The sequence below is a fragment of the Stenella coeruleoalba genome (genome assembly GCF_951394435.1).
Source record: "Stenella coeruleoalba genome assembly, chromosome: 1".
Lineage (NCBI taxonomy): Eukaryota > Metazoa > Chordata > Mammalia > Artiodactyla > Delphinidae > Stenella > Stenella coeruleoalba.
Genome location: NC_137169.1, coordinates 158,302,217 through 158,314,406, shown reverse-complemented (window position 1 = coordinate 158,314,406; position 12,190 = coordinate 158,302,217). Strand labels below are relative to the sequence as shown.

The window sequence follows — 12,190 nt, the reverse complement described above, 5'->3', positions numbered from 1 at the left end:
TGAGCGCCCGAGGGGCCGGGAGGTGAGCCGGGGCCCCAGGCGGGTGTGGGCATCGTGTCCGCAAACAGCGTTCCCGAGGCCGCGCTCGGGCCATGATCACTCGGTGAAGCTGGGCCGGGAGAGCGCGGCCGACTTCTTCTCGCGCTCTGAGGACCTGTGCGCGCTGCAGGGTTCGGTGCCTCTGCCCGCCTTGCCCGCTTCCCTGCAGGAGAGCCTGCTGGAGTTAATGCCGACCGCCTCCACGGGGTGGACTGGGCGCCGCTTCTGAGCGCCCTCTGCCCCTAATCTGTATCCAAAGCTTCTTCCAGCCACGGCTTGGCGAGACAAGTTTGTACTTCGCGCTTCCAGGGGCTGTCGTGTGGGCGCTACGAAGTGAAGTTTTAGATGGTACAAGGTGGAGGGTGGGCACTAGAACCGGTGCCCAGTTCCCGGGTGTGCGTGCAGTAGGCGGGGCGTGCGACCTAGGACTCCTGCCAGCTCGGTGACCCCGGCCTAGTGCCTTAAGGCTTCAAGGTCTCAGTGTTCTCATCTGTAGCATGGGCTTCATAGGACCCAGTCTCTGTGGCGGTTACAAGGATGCACTGTTCATGCTTGTAGGTTCTACAATGTAGTACACTGAGCACAGTTTGGAGCATCGTTAATTGTTGCACAGATGTTACCTGGTCTGTTGAATGACTTTGCCTGGTACACACCAAAGCGATTAGGAAATGCGTATATCCCCGCTTCATTTCCTTTCCATTAAAACAGGGCTCAGGAAAAAAAAATCTTTTTTCAATAGTCGTATCATGTAGTGGAAAGAGCACCGGTGTGAAGGCAGCTTAGGGTTTGAATTCCAGGGCTTATGCTCTCTGTGGCCTGGGCAGGTTACTTTTGAACTGCAATCCCCACACTTGTAAAATGACTTTAAAAACCACTCTTTCTGTGGGTTCTTAGAATTAATTAAGCAGGTTATGTGTGTAAAGTATCCTGGAACTTGAATGAGTTGTCAGAACCAAGGGCTGCTGGAGACGATGCTTCTGCCCTAGGTAATCTTCTCTTCTACAGGGCGGCAGGTAAACACAAGCACAGTAGTCAGTGCTCTGGAAGAAGTGAGTTCTGGTGCTACAGAGCGCAAAATCTTTTTTTTTAATTTAATTATTATTTTATATTGGAGGATAGTTGATTTACAACATTGTGTTAGTTTCAGGTGTACAGCAAAGTGATTCAGTTTTACATATATCCATTCTTTTTCAGATTCTTTTCCCATACAGTTTGTTATAGGATATGGAGTAGAGTTCCCTGTGCGATGCAGTAGGTCCTTGTTGATTACCTATTTTATATATAGTCGTGTGTATATGTTAATCCCAAATTTCTAATTTATCCCTCCCCACCCCCATCTTTCCCCTTTGCAGAGCACAGAAACTTGGAAGGGAAAGTTCAAGGTAGGCTTCTTGGAGGAGGTGCCATCCTTTCTAATGATATGTAGAAACTCCTGGGGTAGCAGGAGGGAGCAGTGTGTGTCAGAGTTTGAGAAATATAAGAAAACATGGAAAAACTAAGGTACAGGACTGGAACTCAGGGTTTGGGCAAGAAATGAGAGTTGATACTGGAAACCTACTGGGGCCCGACAGAACAGGGCCTTGTTTGTCCTGTCAGAAGTTTAGATGTTTATCCTGAAGGCTGTGGGAAACACTGAAGAACAGTGAGATGCACTTCTGGTTTTGAGGCTCTCTCGGACCTCCATGTGGAAGGCAGTTGATTGGGTGCAGGGTGAATTGTAATCTAAGGGTCCCACTTAAGTTATAAAAGGTTGGACTGGGTTTTGGAGATCAGAGACAGAATTGGTGGGGCCTGGTGACCAGTTAGAAAAGGGAGGGCAGCAAGCATGGGTGACAGTTTACAGCTGCATCTTTTTGTGAGATACAGAGCACAGTAGGAAGGGATTGGGGGTGGCGAGAGGATCTTACTTCATCTTCAGTGCTTTAGAGGGGCCTGGTAGACGGGTCTGGGCCTAAGGTACAGATCTGGGCTTTGTGGGAGGACAGGTGTTTGAAGGCATGGGAGATACTTAGGTTACCCACAAGATGATACAGAGAATCATAGGTCTGAGAGTTTTTTATGTGGGTATATTTGAGGGTGTTAATAAGCTGAGAGAAAGTAGCCAGCAGAGAAAGGGGGTGAAGATCTAGGAGAGGAAATGATTGTTCATTTGTTTTCAAAAAGCTGAATACTTATTGTGTGCCTGGCCCCTTTTTTAGGATCTGGGGTTCACACCATCTGTTATCTCTCCTGCAAAGACAGTTCAACTCATCCCCTGGTGAAGAGAAGTCAGATTATTCTTTGCATCCCATTCAGGTGTAGGAACTGTTCTGTACCTCTGATGGGACTTTACTTAACCAAAGTAATAATGTAGAAATCAAAATAAATTCTAGCTGGAAGGGACCTTAAAGGCTACTGTTCTTAATTTTGCCGAATATTTTACATTGAATTTAAGAAAAATTTATTGCAGAGCCCATTCTCTTCAGAGTTTCTTCACTGAACTTTCTTTATGTCTTCAATCCAGTGGGTCCAGCTTGTAGATTTTGGCCTCCTCCTAAATTTGCTTCTTCATCCATATTACATTTTGCCCGGACTATGACAGAAGCTCCTGGGTGGTTTCGCGGCCCCTGGACTCAGTTCCTCTAAGTTCATCTGCCTACTGGGGTTGAGTGATCTTCTAACATGAAAAGATACGCCTAAAATAATGCTGCTAATGGCTTGCCCACACAGAGTTAGTACATACTAGCCGCCCAGCGTGTGCTCTGCACAGAGGCGTGTAGTGTGAACTGTGCTTGGCCAAGCCTCATGGGGCTCTTTGGTCCTGAGGAAGCGGAGCTTTCTGTGGTCACTCCCTTTATCTAATTGGTCCTTCAGCAGCGTGGCTCCTTTTTCTAAGGAGGCACCCTTACTCAGCCAGTGGTAGCCCCAGGCCTCATCACCTGTGGGATACAAGCCATGCTCTCTCCCAGGCTTGCTTGGGCCAACATCTCTATTTTCATTTCTGTCTCTTCTCACACTTGGACCCCTGCCCTTTAGTCATCGCCACATGCAGTGTTTACTGTGCCCAGCCGGTGTCAGCCTTGAGTGTCGTTGCACAGGTGCTCCCTCTGCAGTTAATGCACCTCCTCCTCCAACTCTGCATAGCCTCATCTTTCTAGATTCTGCTTCAGGGTTATCATGAAGCCATCACTTGGATATAACATTCTGCCTCCAAAGGAACCTCTGTGCATAAAGGTTATGTTTCTTTATCTCATGTGATTGAAATTTTGAGTTTACACATCTCCCTCCTTAATGAAGGCTTTAAGGGCAGGAGTCGTTTCTAATCCTTAGCACAGAGCAGGTGCTTTTTTTTTTAATGCTTTTTAATGATGATAAAATGTATGGTTTAAACCACTTATTTTACAATAATTTTGCTTTAGATTCTGGCAGAAATAAAGTTTACAGAAGTCGTGTTCCTGCGATAAGAAATAAAGATGTGACCTCCAGCTGTGTAAAGCTCTTAAATGCTGTGTAAGTGCGTCGGGTGCGCTAAGGAACCTGGAGCTAAGTGGGCTAGTTGTGAGAGAGAGACTTAACTGTGTTAACAATGGTAAGCCTTCATTGTGTCCTGCCGACATTTGATAGTTGCTGTTGGGGCAAACTAAACCAGTAAAATTTTAAACTCTTCCTCCATTTTAAAGGGATTGAATAAATTGGCCACTTTGGTGCACCTGTGTCCTGCGAATTGTCCAATTAGAGATGGAGGTTTAGAAAGTGAGTTTCAGTCTTGTTTAAGTCTCTTCCCATCAGACTGGTTTTGTGATTTCCTACATACCATGTTACTTCCTGTCTACCTTTTCTTGGTGTTGTTCATGCCTGGATTGTCTCCTGTACCTGCTCAAACCTTGGTCTGTTCTCATTTGTACCATGAAATTTTGTCATGCTGGATACTGTCAGAACTAATTTTACTTAACTTTGTGTTAAGCCACAAACCACACATTTTGTATATTTTCTGTTTTTTTTTGTTTGTCTATATTTTTATGGTTTTCTCAAGAAATATTATGGGAAGGGAAATAGCAAGATGTAAAGAGCAAAAAAGTCATCATTCTCTTTAAATTGTTAGAACATCTAGCTGCAATCATAATTATGATGCACTGTGGTATGTGTTAAAAGAGGAAATACATGTAATGTCCCGTAGGAGCAGCAAACTCAGTGGTGTTAGTGGGGGTGTGTCATGGAACTAATCAAAAAGCACGTGACTGTTGGTTGGTGTCCTGAAACATTAGTGTGTGTTCCCTGTGTCCAGTAGTGGTCTGGAGGGGTCAGGAAGACTGCCTTTCAATTTGAGGGAACAGAGAGCTTGAGGTCCTCTCTCTTATATTGCTCTAGTATACTGCATAGCACCTAATAAAATACTGGGTTTATAGTTGACTTTTAAATCACTGATTGATAAACAACATTGGGATGTATCTTTGGAAATGAAAATAGGAAGAATCTTATGCTTTTTATTTTTTTCCTTTTTTTCCTATATCTGAAAAGATATGTAGTACTTTGCTGAGTGGTTGGGAATAAAGTTTGCAGTATTCAGTGTATTCAGTTTTAGTATCTAAATAGAATTAAACTGTTGCAATAAACTGGAATAACACTTTGTTACTGACAAGTTTTAGAATGCATCTGTTCGTCAATTACCTGTTTGGGAAGATTGTAGTTAATGATTTTGAGAATGTGGCTATAAACCTCCAATTGACTCAAGAAAAGCAAATAAGTCAAGATTGACAAATGTATAGGCTCTTCATCTTATTGTGTGTTTTTTTCCTTTTAGTTATTTTTCAAGGTATAAAGAATTCTATCACACTTAAGACAAGTTAAGTAAACTTCATGGGGTGTAATCTGACATGGCAGGGAGCAGATCACATGGCCTAGATCTTAAAGGTGATTTTATGTTTAAACTTTCATGAAAACATATGTGATTGAAGCACATTAATATATTGATACAGATGGCAGTTCATTTTTGTCTTTTTTTTTTTTTTTTGCGGTACGGGGGCCTCCCACTCTTGTGGCCTCTCTCCCGTTGCGGAGCACAGGCTCCAGACGCGCAGGCTCAGTGGCCATGGCTCACGGGCCTAGCCGCTCCGCGGCATGTGGGATCTTCCTGGACCGGGGCATGAACCCGTGTCCTCTGCATCGGCAGGTGGACTCTCAACCACTGCGCCACCAGGGAAACCCTAATTTTTGTCTTTTGATACATGTGAGTGCAGCTTTCATTTTGCTGAAAGAATATGACCAGTTTTCAGTTTGGGATTCTACAATTTAGTAAAGATACTCCACTTAATTTTAGAAATAAGAGATTTAATATATAATACCTAATAATACTTTTATGTATTTTAGTTACTGAAAATATTTATTGTAATACTGTGAAGAAACTATGCCGTTACAGTCTTCAAGACTTAAATGAATCAAGTGTTTATTAGCTGCTGTAGTTTTTAAACTAATAAAAATCAGTACATCAGCAATTTGTAAATACAGTTTTTAAAATAATGCCTTAACAACTTTACAGTGGTTATAATGACTGTATTTAGGCCTAAAGTTATTTAATAATTTGACATGAAGCCTTTTTAATAGTTTGATGGTGCAGATCAGGGATAGGTAATCTATGGCTGGTGGGCCAGATCCAGCCCGTCGCCTGGTTTTGTAAAGGAAGTTTTTTTGGAACATAGTTGCACCCATTGTTTACATGGTAGTTATGGCTACTTTCACCCTACGCCAGTGGGGCAGAGTAGTTGCAACAGAAACTGTATATCCCACAAATCTGGAAATGTTTAAATTTAGATTTTAAAAATTGAAAAATTCTTTGAACGTATACAGGGCAAGTCCATTGACCCCTGAGGTAGAAAACAGCCAAGAACTTTGGTGCCAAAGCCAAATGGCCTAGGTTCAAATTCCCTTTCTCCCATTTCATAGCTAGTGACCATAGGCAAATCACTTAACCTCTATGCCTCATTATGAGGTTTAACTGAACTCATTTGTATAAATAGTGCCTGGCGCATACTAAGCACTGTGCAAGTGATTGCTGTTGTTTCTGCTTGGAGCTTTTATAAGTTATTGTTAATAGAAAAATGACACTAATGATTTTCCTTTTAGAGTGTCAAAGGCACTTTGAGTCTTTTATTTTTTCAAGAATGTAATAAGACTTTTTTCATTTACAGTGTTCCCTGTTACCAAAATTTACTTTATGAATATAAAGAATTGAATGTCTTTAAGACAGTACTTGTGCTTACATGTCAAACCATTATCTTCCCAAGGCACATCCAACTGGCTCTGCATAGTCCAGGCCTCTGAAGTTTGTGTGCACACCCTAGGTAGCATGTGAGATCCATTTTGTAAATATAGTTTTTAAAATAATGCTTGGACCTTCCCTGGCGGTCCAGCAGTTAAGACTATGTGCTCCCAATGCAGGGGGCTTGGATTCGATCCCTGCTCAAGGAACTAGATCCCACGTGCCTGCCGTAACTAAGAGCCCACATGCCACAACTAAAAGATCTGGCATGTTGCAACTTAAGACCCGGCACAGCCAAACAAACAAACAAATAAATAAATAAATATTTTTTAAAAATAAGTAAAACAAAATAATGCCTTAGGAGTTAGGAAAAGAAAATATCAGAACGTTTTTACCTTTGTATTATTTTAAAAAATCTGTGTAGTTTATCATGTACCTAAATTATATGTATGGAACTTTGTGTATATAATTTGTTAATAAATAAGATGCTTGTTAAAAAGTTTTCTTATGGTTTTCCCAGTCAGGTGTTTGGAGGCCATTGGAGGACAGAATGATGAAATATAGAGCCTCAGCAAAGATAGAATTTAGAACCAATTCCCTGACTTAGAAGATAAGGAAAATAATTCATAGACTGTAATTGAGTTGTCCAACTTTACATAAGTGTTCAGAAACAGGAAATCCAGTGGCTAGAATCTAATCACTGACTGACTAGAATCTGGGTCACTGGACTCATAAACCAGAAGTGACTGTTTCATTTCTCAGGTTGATGCTCCTGGTATATATACTTGATATGTGTGTGTGTAAATCTCTGACATAATAAGCCGTACTCAGTAGGCACACACTGTTTCCTTATTCAAGCATCTTAATTTCATCCCATTAAATCTTTGAAGTATCAGACTATCAGAAGGCATGAAGAAACCTGGGCTGAGAGTCTTCGTTCCAGGAGACCTGATCTTGACTGTATGGCTGGTTTGAGGCGCATCACTCTGAACTGCAACACGCTCATTGGTGACCTGGGTGCAAGTGCTTTGGCAGAATCTCTTAGTGAGGATTTATGGCTTAGAGGTAAATTCTAAAATTGAAAATACTGAATTTTTAATATGATATATGCTTAGCTTTTGGCATGATACTGTTGTGATAGGATGTTTTTTAAAGCCTCATTTTACTGATAGCTTTTATTTTGCTTTTAAACTTTCTCTAAGAGTTGCATATATCCTTTATAGAAAATACAGAGTAACAAGAGAACAATTACCTATAATTTTAATACCCAGATATAATCACTGTTCATTTTGGTGTATATACTTTCAGTCTTTTTTTTTCTATAAATATATTTGTACACTTAGGGATTACAAAAGTAGAATTGTAGTATACTTGCTATTTCATATTCCTGCTTTTTTCACTTAATGATGTATCATGTAGTATTGCGTCGTATTGATGTCCCATAGTTTAATCAATTCTTTGCCATTAGATTTAGACAGTTTGCTTTTTCCTGTCACAAACAATGTGAATACGTTATATATACATCTCTGTGTCCATCGGGCTTACTTCTGTAGAATAAGGTACTACAAGTGGAATGACTAAGTGTGACATATTTTTAAGACTTTCGATACACATGGCCAAATTACCACCCAGAAATGCTATGCCAGTTTGTAGTCCACCCCAACAGTAGATGTGAAGCCTGCCTCTCACAAACACTGGCTTGTAGCACTTGTGAAAAAATGTAAAACTACAAAAATGAGTACCTCTCCATTTTCTATGCAAGTGGGATTACTCCAAATTCTATAACATTTTTCAATTAATTTAGTATGAGCATTTTAGCAAGTCAGTAAATTTGCATCTCCTGCATCATTTTTTGGAATTGTTCAGTATTCCATTATATGAATATGCCACAGTGCACATAGCTTATCCATTCTTGTGTATAAGCTTTGTCCAGTTTTTCAGTTACAAATAGTCCTCTGATATATATCCTTACCTATATCTCTGACTATTTTGGTTAAATTCTTAGAAAGAGAGTTGTTGGATCAAAAGGGTATAGACATTATTTAAAGGCTTTTCTTACAGAATCTTGCCTTAATGTGATAGGAGAATAACCACATTTTGTTTTATTTTGTATTCATTTGATTTACTGGTGAGGTTTACTGGCTGTTTGTATTAATTTGGCTATTTGGTTAATTATACCCTGTGTCCATTCTTCTGTAGTGAGAGTTTGTAAGGGTTGTATGATATCCTGTCAGATCCATATGTCTGACTTGCTATTTCTATGTGTCATGGGGGTGTTGAAAGACTCCAATTATTTTAATGTGATGGTCCACTCAACACTTAAATAAATGACTCATGATAGTTATATTTTTTAATACCTGTGCTTTGGTGATGATCCCTTTGGTTTAAATGAGTAGGTTGTTCAGCCCCTAGAATTCATGATCAGTTTTTCTGGTTTTTGTCTGGTTTTTGTCTGACTTTTTATGGAGAGAGTTCTTGACCATCATATTTCATGATAAGTTTTTAGTATGTATTCTCTATTCACACAGTGTTTGAATTTGTTATTATTTGTAACCTCTTAGACTTGTCTTTTTTTCTTCTAAAACTAACGGTTATTACATTTCTTCTATTTTGTTTTCCCCTTTTAACTAGTTTCATGTGTGATTTGGAGCTGAAGATCATGATCAAAAGAATGCAGTGCATTTCTGAGCTCCACCAGGTTTTGCTTGTGAGGTTTACATGCCACTGCCGCCCTTGCTAATTATGAACTGAGATTCATTTTGTGATGCTTTTTGCTCATAGGTTATATACAGTTATTCTTCAGTTCTGTAATTGTAAAATATGTTGGATTGGGACTAAAGGCAGGGTTATCATTGCATATCCAAGAAGAGGTTTTTAAATTGGATTATGCATTATGTGTGTGCGTATACATTTCTGTTTTTTTCCATATCCAAAATTACAAACCTGCCATGACTTCTCTTGTGCAGGACTCTTCCACACGTGAGAAAATGGGAGCTGTCTATATGTTAAATCTGTATAGACTTTGCAAATGACCTTTTGTCTTTCATCGAAAGCACTGGACCTGCAGCAGTGTGGCCTCACCAGTGAGGGAGCAAAGGCTTTACTAAAGGCCCTTGAAACCAACAGAACTCTGCTCGTTCTGGATATAAGAAAAAATCCACTTATTGGTATGTGGTCACTTTTTTTAAATTGATAAACACATAGGAAAACAAAAAGAATTTGTTCACGTATTGACAGTTTTTAAAACTTAATGTGTTTAACTTTCCTCATCATATACAGCTGGCCCTTGAACAATGTGGGGCTAGGGGTGCCGACCCCTACGCAGTTGAAAATCTGGGTATAAGTTTATAGTCAGTGGTTCCGCATCTGTGGATTCAACCAACCTTGGATCGTGTAGGATGATAGTACATATTTATTGAAAAATATCCGTGTGTCAATGGACCAGCGAGGTTCAAACCCATGTTGTTCAAGCTGCAACTGTACTTTTCTAGTGTTGCACTTCCCTTATGTCTTTAGCAGATAATGTACTAATTAAAGTGAATTATACTTGTAAATTGTTCTTATCTCTACTCTAAATAGAGGTGAACCTAGATACTAAGCCTGCTTCCACAAAGAGCATTATTTCTTTCCTCTGCAACCTCTGAATTCTTGCCAGCAGTACTTTATTCATTTGTCAGATTCACAAGTAATTTTTTTACTATCTTCTGTGTGCTAGATACGGGTTTAGGCACTAGGGATAAAGCAGTGAACCAGACAGACAAAAGTCTTGCCCTCATGGAGCTTACATTCTAGTGAAGGAGTTCAGATAGAAATGAGTAAACAGATAAGTCATATAATTTTAGGTAGTAGGAAGTGCAAAAATATCTTAATGTAAGGAGAGTGAGGGGGGGCAGGTAGGACTCCATTGGACAGGTTTGTTAGGGGATGGCTTTACTGGAGAAGTGGCATTTGAATGGAGACCTGAATGAAGAGAGGAGCAAGCCATGGAAGAACTGGAGTAAGCACATTCCAGGACAAGGAGGCAATGAGTATGCAGGCATGTAGGTGGGTGGAGTATTTAAGGAAAAGCAAGGAGGCCAACATGGCCAGAGTACTAAGTGAAGAAGAGTGTGGTTTGACATGAGGTCAAGGAGCTAGCCAGGGGTCTGCTCTTGTAAAGTCTTGAAGGCCAGAGTAAAGATGTGGATTCTTCTAAACGAGTAGAGAGTTTTGAAGTGGGACAAGGCATGATCCAAATAGTATCTGAATAAGATGACCTGGTATAGAGAATAGACTTGAGGGGGATAAAGAAGACAAACAGGGAGACCAGTTAGGAGACTATCACAGGGGTCCAAATAAGGGCTGTTTATGGCCTAGGTTAGGTTGGAAGTTTGCAGCAAGTGAAAAGTGGTTGAATTCAGGTTGTGTTTTGAGGGTGTAGCTAACAAGGCTTGCCGATATATTAGGTGTGGGGTATGAAGGAGACAGTAACAAGGAGACAAGTCGTTGATGATTATGTGTGCAACTGGGTGGTATCACTTAGAAGGGGGCTGATGGGAGGAGCAGCTTTTGAGGGAATATCAGGACTTTGGTTTGTTATCTTGGATGCCCTTTAGGTATCTAGGTGTCTGGACGGTGCTCAGACTGTACTTTCTATCCAGAGGTATGTAAAGCCACTTTAGATGCAAAATGTTTAAAGCTGACCTTTGCTGCTGCCAAAATAGTAGCCACTGGGGGCAGTCTGCAAGATGGCATCTTAGGTTTTTGAGGAAGAAATTAGAATACACAAAGCGGGAAATAAGTGTATAATTACATAATGTAGACTTCATATTTAATTTTATGGGAAAAGCAATAATTAGTTGGCTTTTGGTTTTAAATGGAAATAGCCACTCATTAGGAAATAATTACTCTAATTTCAATTTATTTTACTTTAAATCATTCTGTGATGAAAGCAGTTACCAAAAAAGGTCTCCAGAATGGAAAGAGTGCCAAGTTAGAGGCATATAACATGTTTTAATTCTCTTGGAAGAATTTCTCTTTAATGGCTTGTTTTTCTTTCCTTTTTAAAAGAAAATTATCAAGGTACTTTCTGCCATCTTAAAACTAAGTTTTTAGTCAAATGAAATGGCTTTTCTGTTTTTGAAAATGTTGTGTGATGCTTTAATTTAGCTTCCCAGAAATGCAGATTGAAGACCTTTTATTAACTTAAAATATCTTAATTTCCAATGAAGATCAAACCCTCCTAAATTACCTGTAACTTAAATGGCATATTTATCATTTCTCTCTCAGTACCAGTGGGTAACTTCTCCATCGGTGAAGGAACCATACAAAGCTGCTAGACAGAAAAGGAGAACTATAATTTTGGAAAGTGGTCGAAAAGGAAAAGCTACTATTAGAATTGGTAACTCTTTCTTTTTTTTAATGCTACTAGAATTTATACCCCTTATATTTTCCGGTGGGCTAAAATTAAAACAGCGTTAATGGTTATTCCTTAACGGTTAATTACTTCCTTAACGGTTAGCTGTCAATATTATTTGTGGTTCTTATGGAACGTGCCTAGGATGTTCCTGACACATAGTGTTTAATATGTATTAGATATTAATTTTAATATGATAAAGCTCTTGAAGTGACAAAATCCATATCCAGATATGAGGTCACCTTTTCTCCCTTTCATGTGGGGTCCAGGCCTTAGGAAAGAGAGGGAAGCATGTGATGTGTCTAGTGACAACCCCAAGATAAAATAAAGTAGGCAGAGCCCTTGGCGCTTTACAGATATGAATACCTTTTATTGTCATCACCACCCTGTGAACAGACAGTGTTTTATAGCAGCGCAGACAGGTTAGGGTCAGGTGCAGTGGGGAAGTGGGATCAGGCAGGATAAGAACATGGGGAGAGTTGGGGGGGCTGGTTCCAGAGTCTTTACTAAGGAAACAACAA

General features: G+C 40.0%; 1 pseudogene across 1 annotated transcript in view; it reads left to right on the top strand.

The window, feature by feature from the left end:
• The first annotated feature begins 3,394 nt into the window (after positions 1-3,394).
• LOC307176909 (centrosomal protein of 78 kDa-like) overlaps positions 3,395-12,190 on the top strand; it is a 40,037-nt pseudogene continuing 31,241 nt past the window's right edge. Inside the window, exons 1-6 of the transcript XR_013831797.1 lie at positions 3,395-3,607; positions 3,699-3,771; positions 4,820-4,929; positions 7,165-7,339; positions 9,328-9,441; positions 11,543-11,654. The product of XR_013831797.1 is annotated as a centrosomal protein of 78 kDa-like (transcript). The remainder of the gene's footprint in view (positions 3,608-3,698; positions 3,772-4,819; positions 4,930-7,164; positions 7,340-9,327; positions 9,442-11,542; positions 11,655-12,190) is intronic.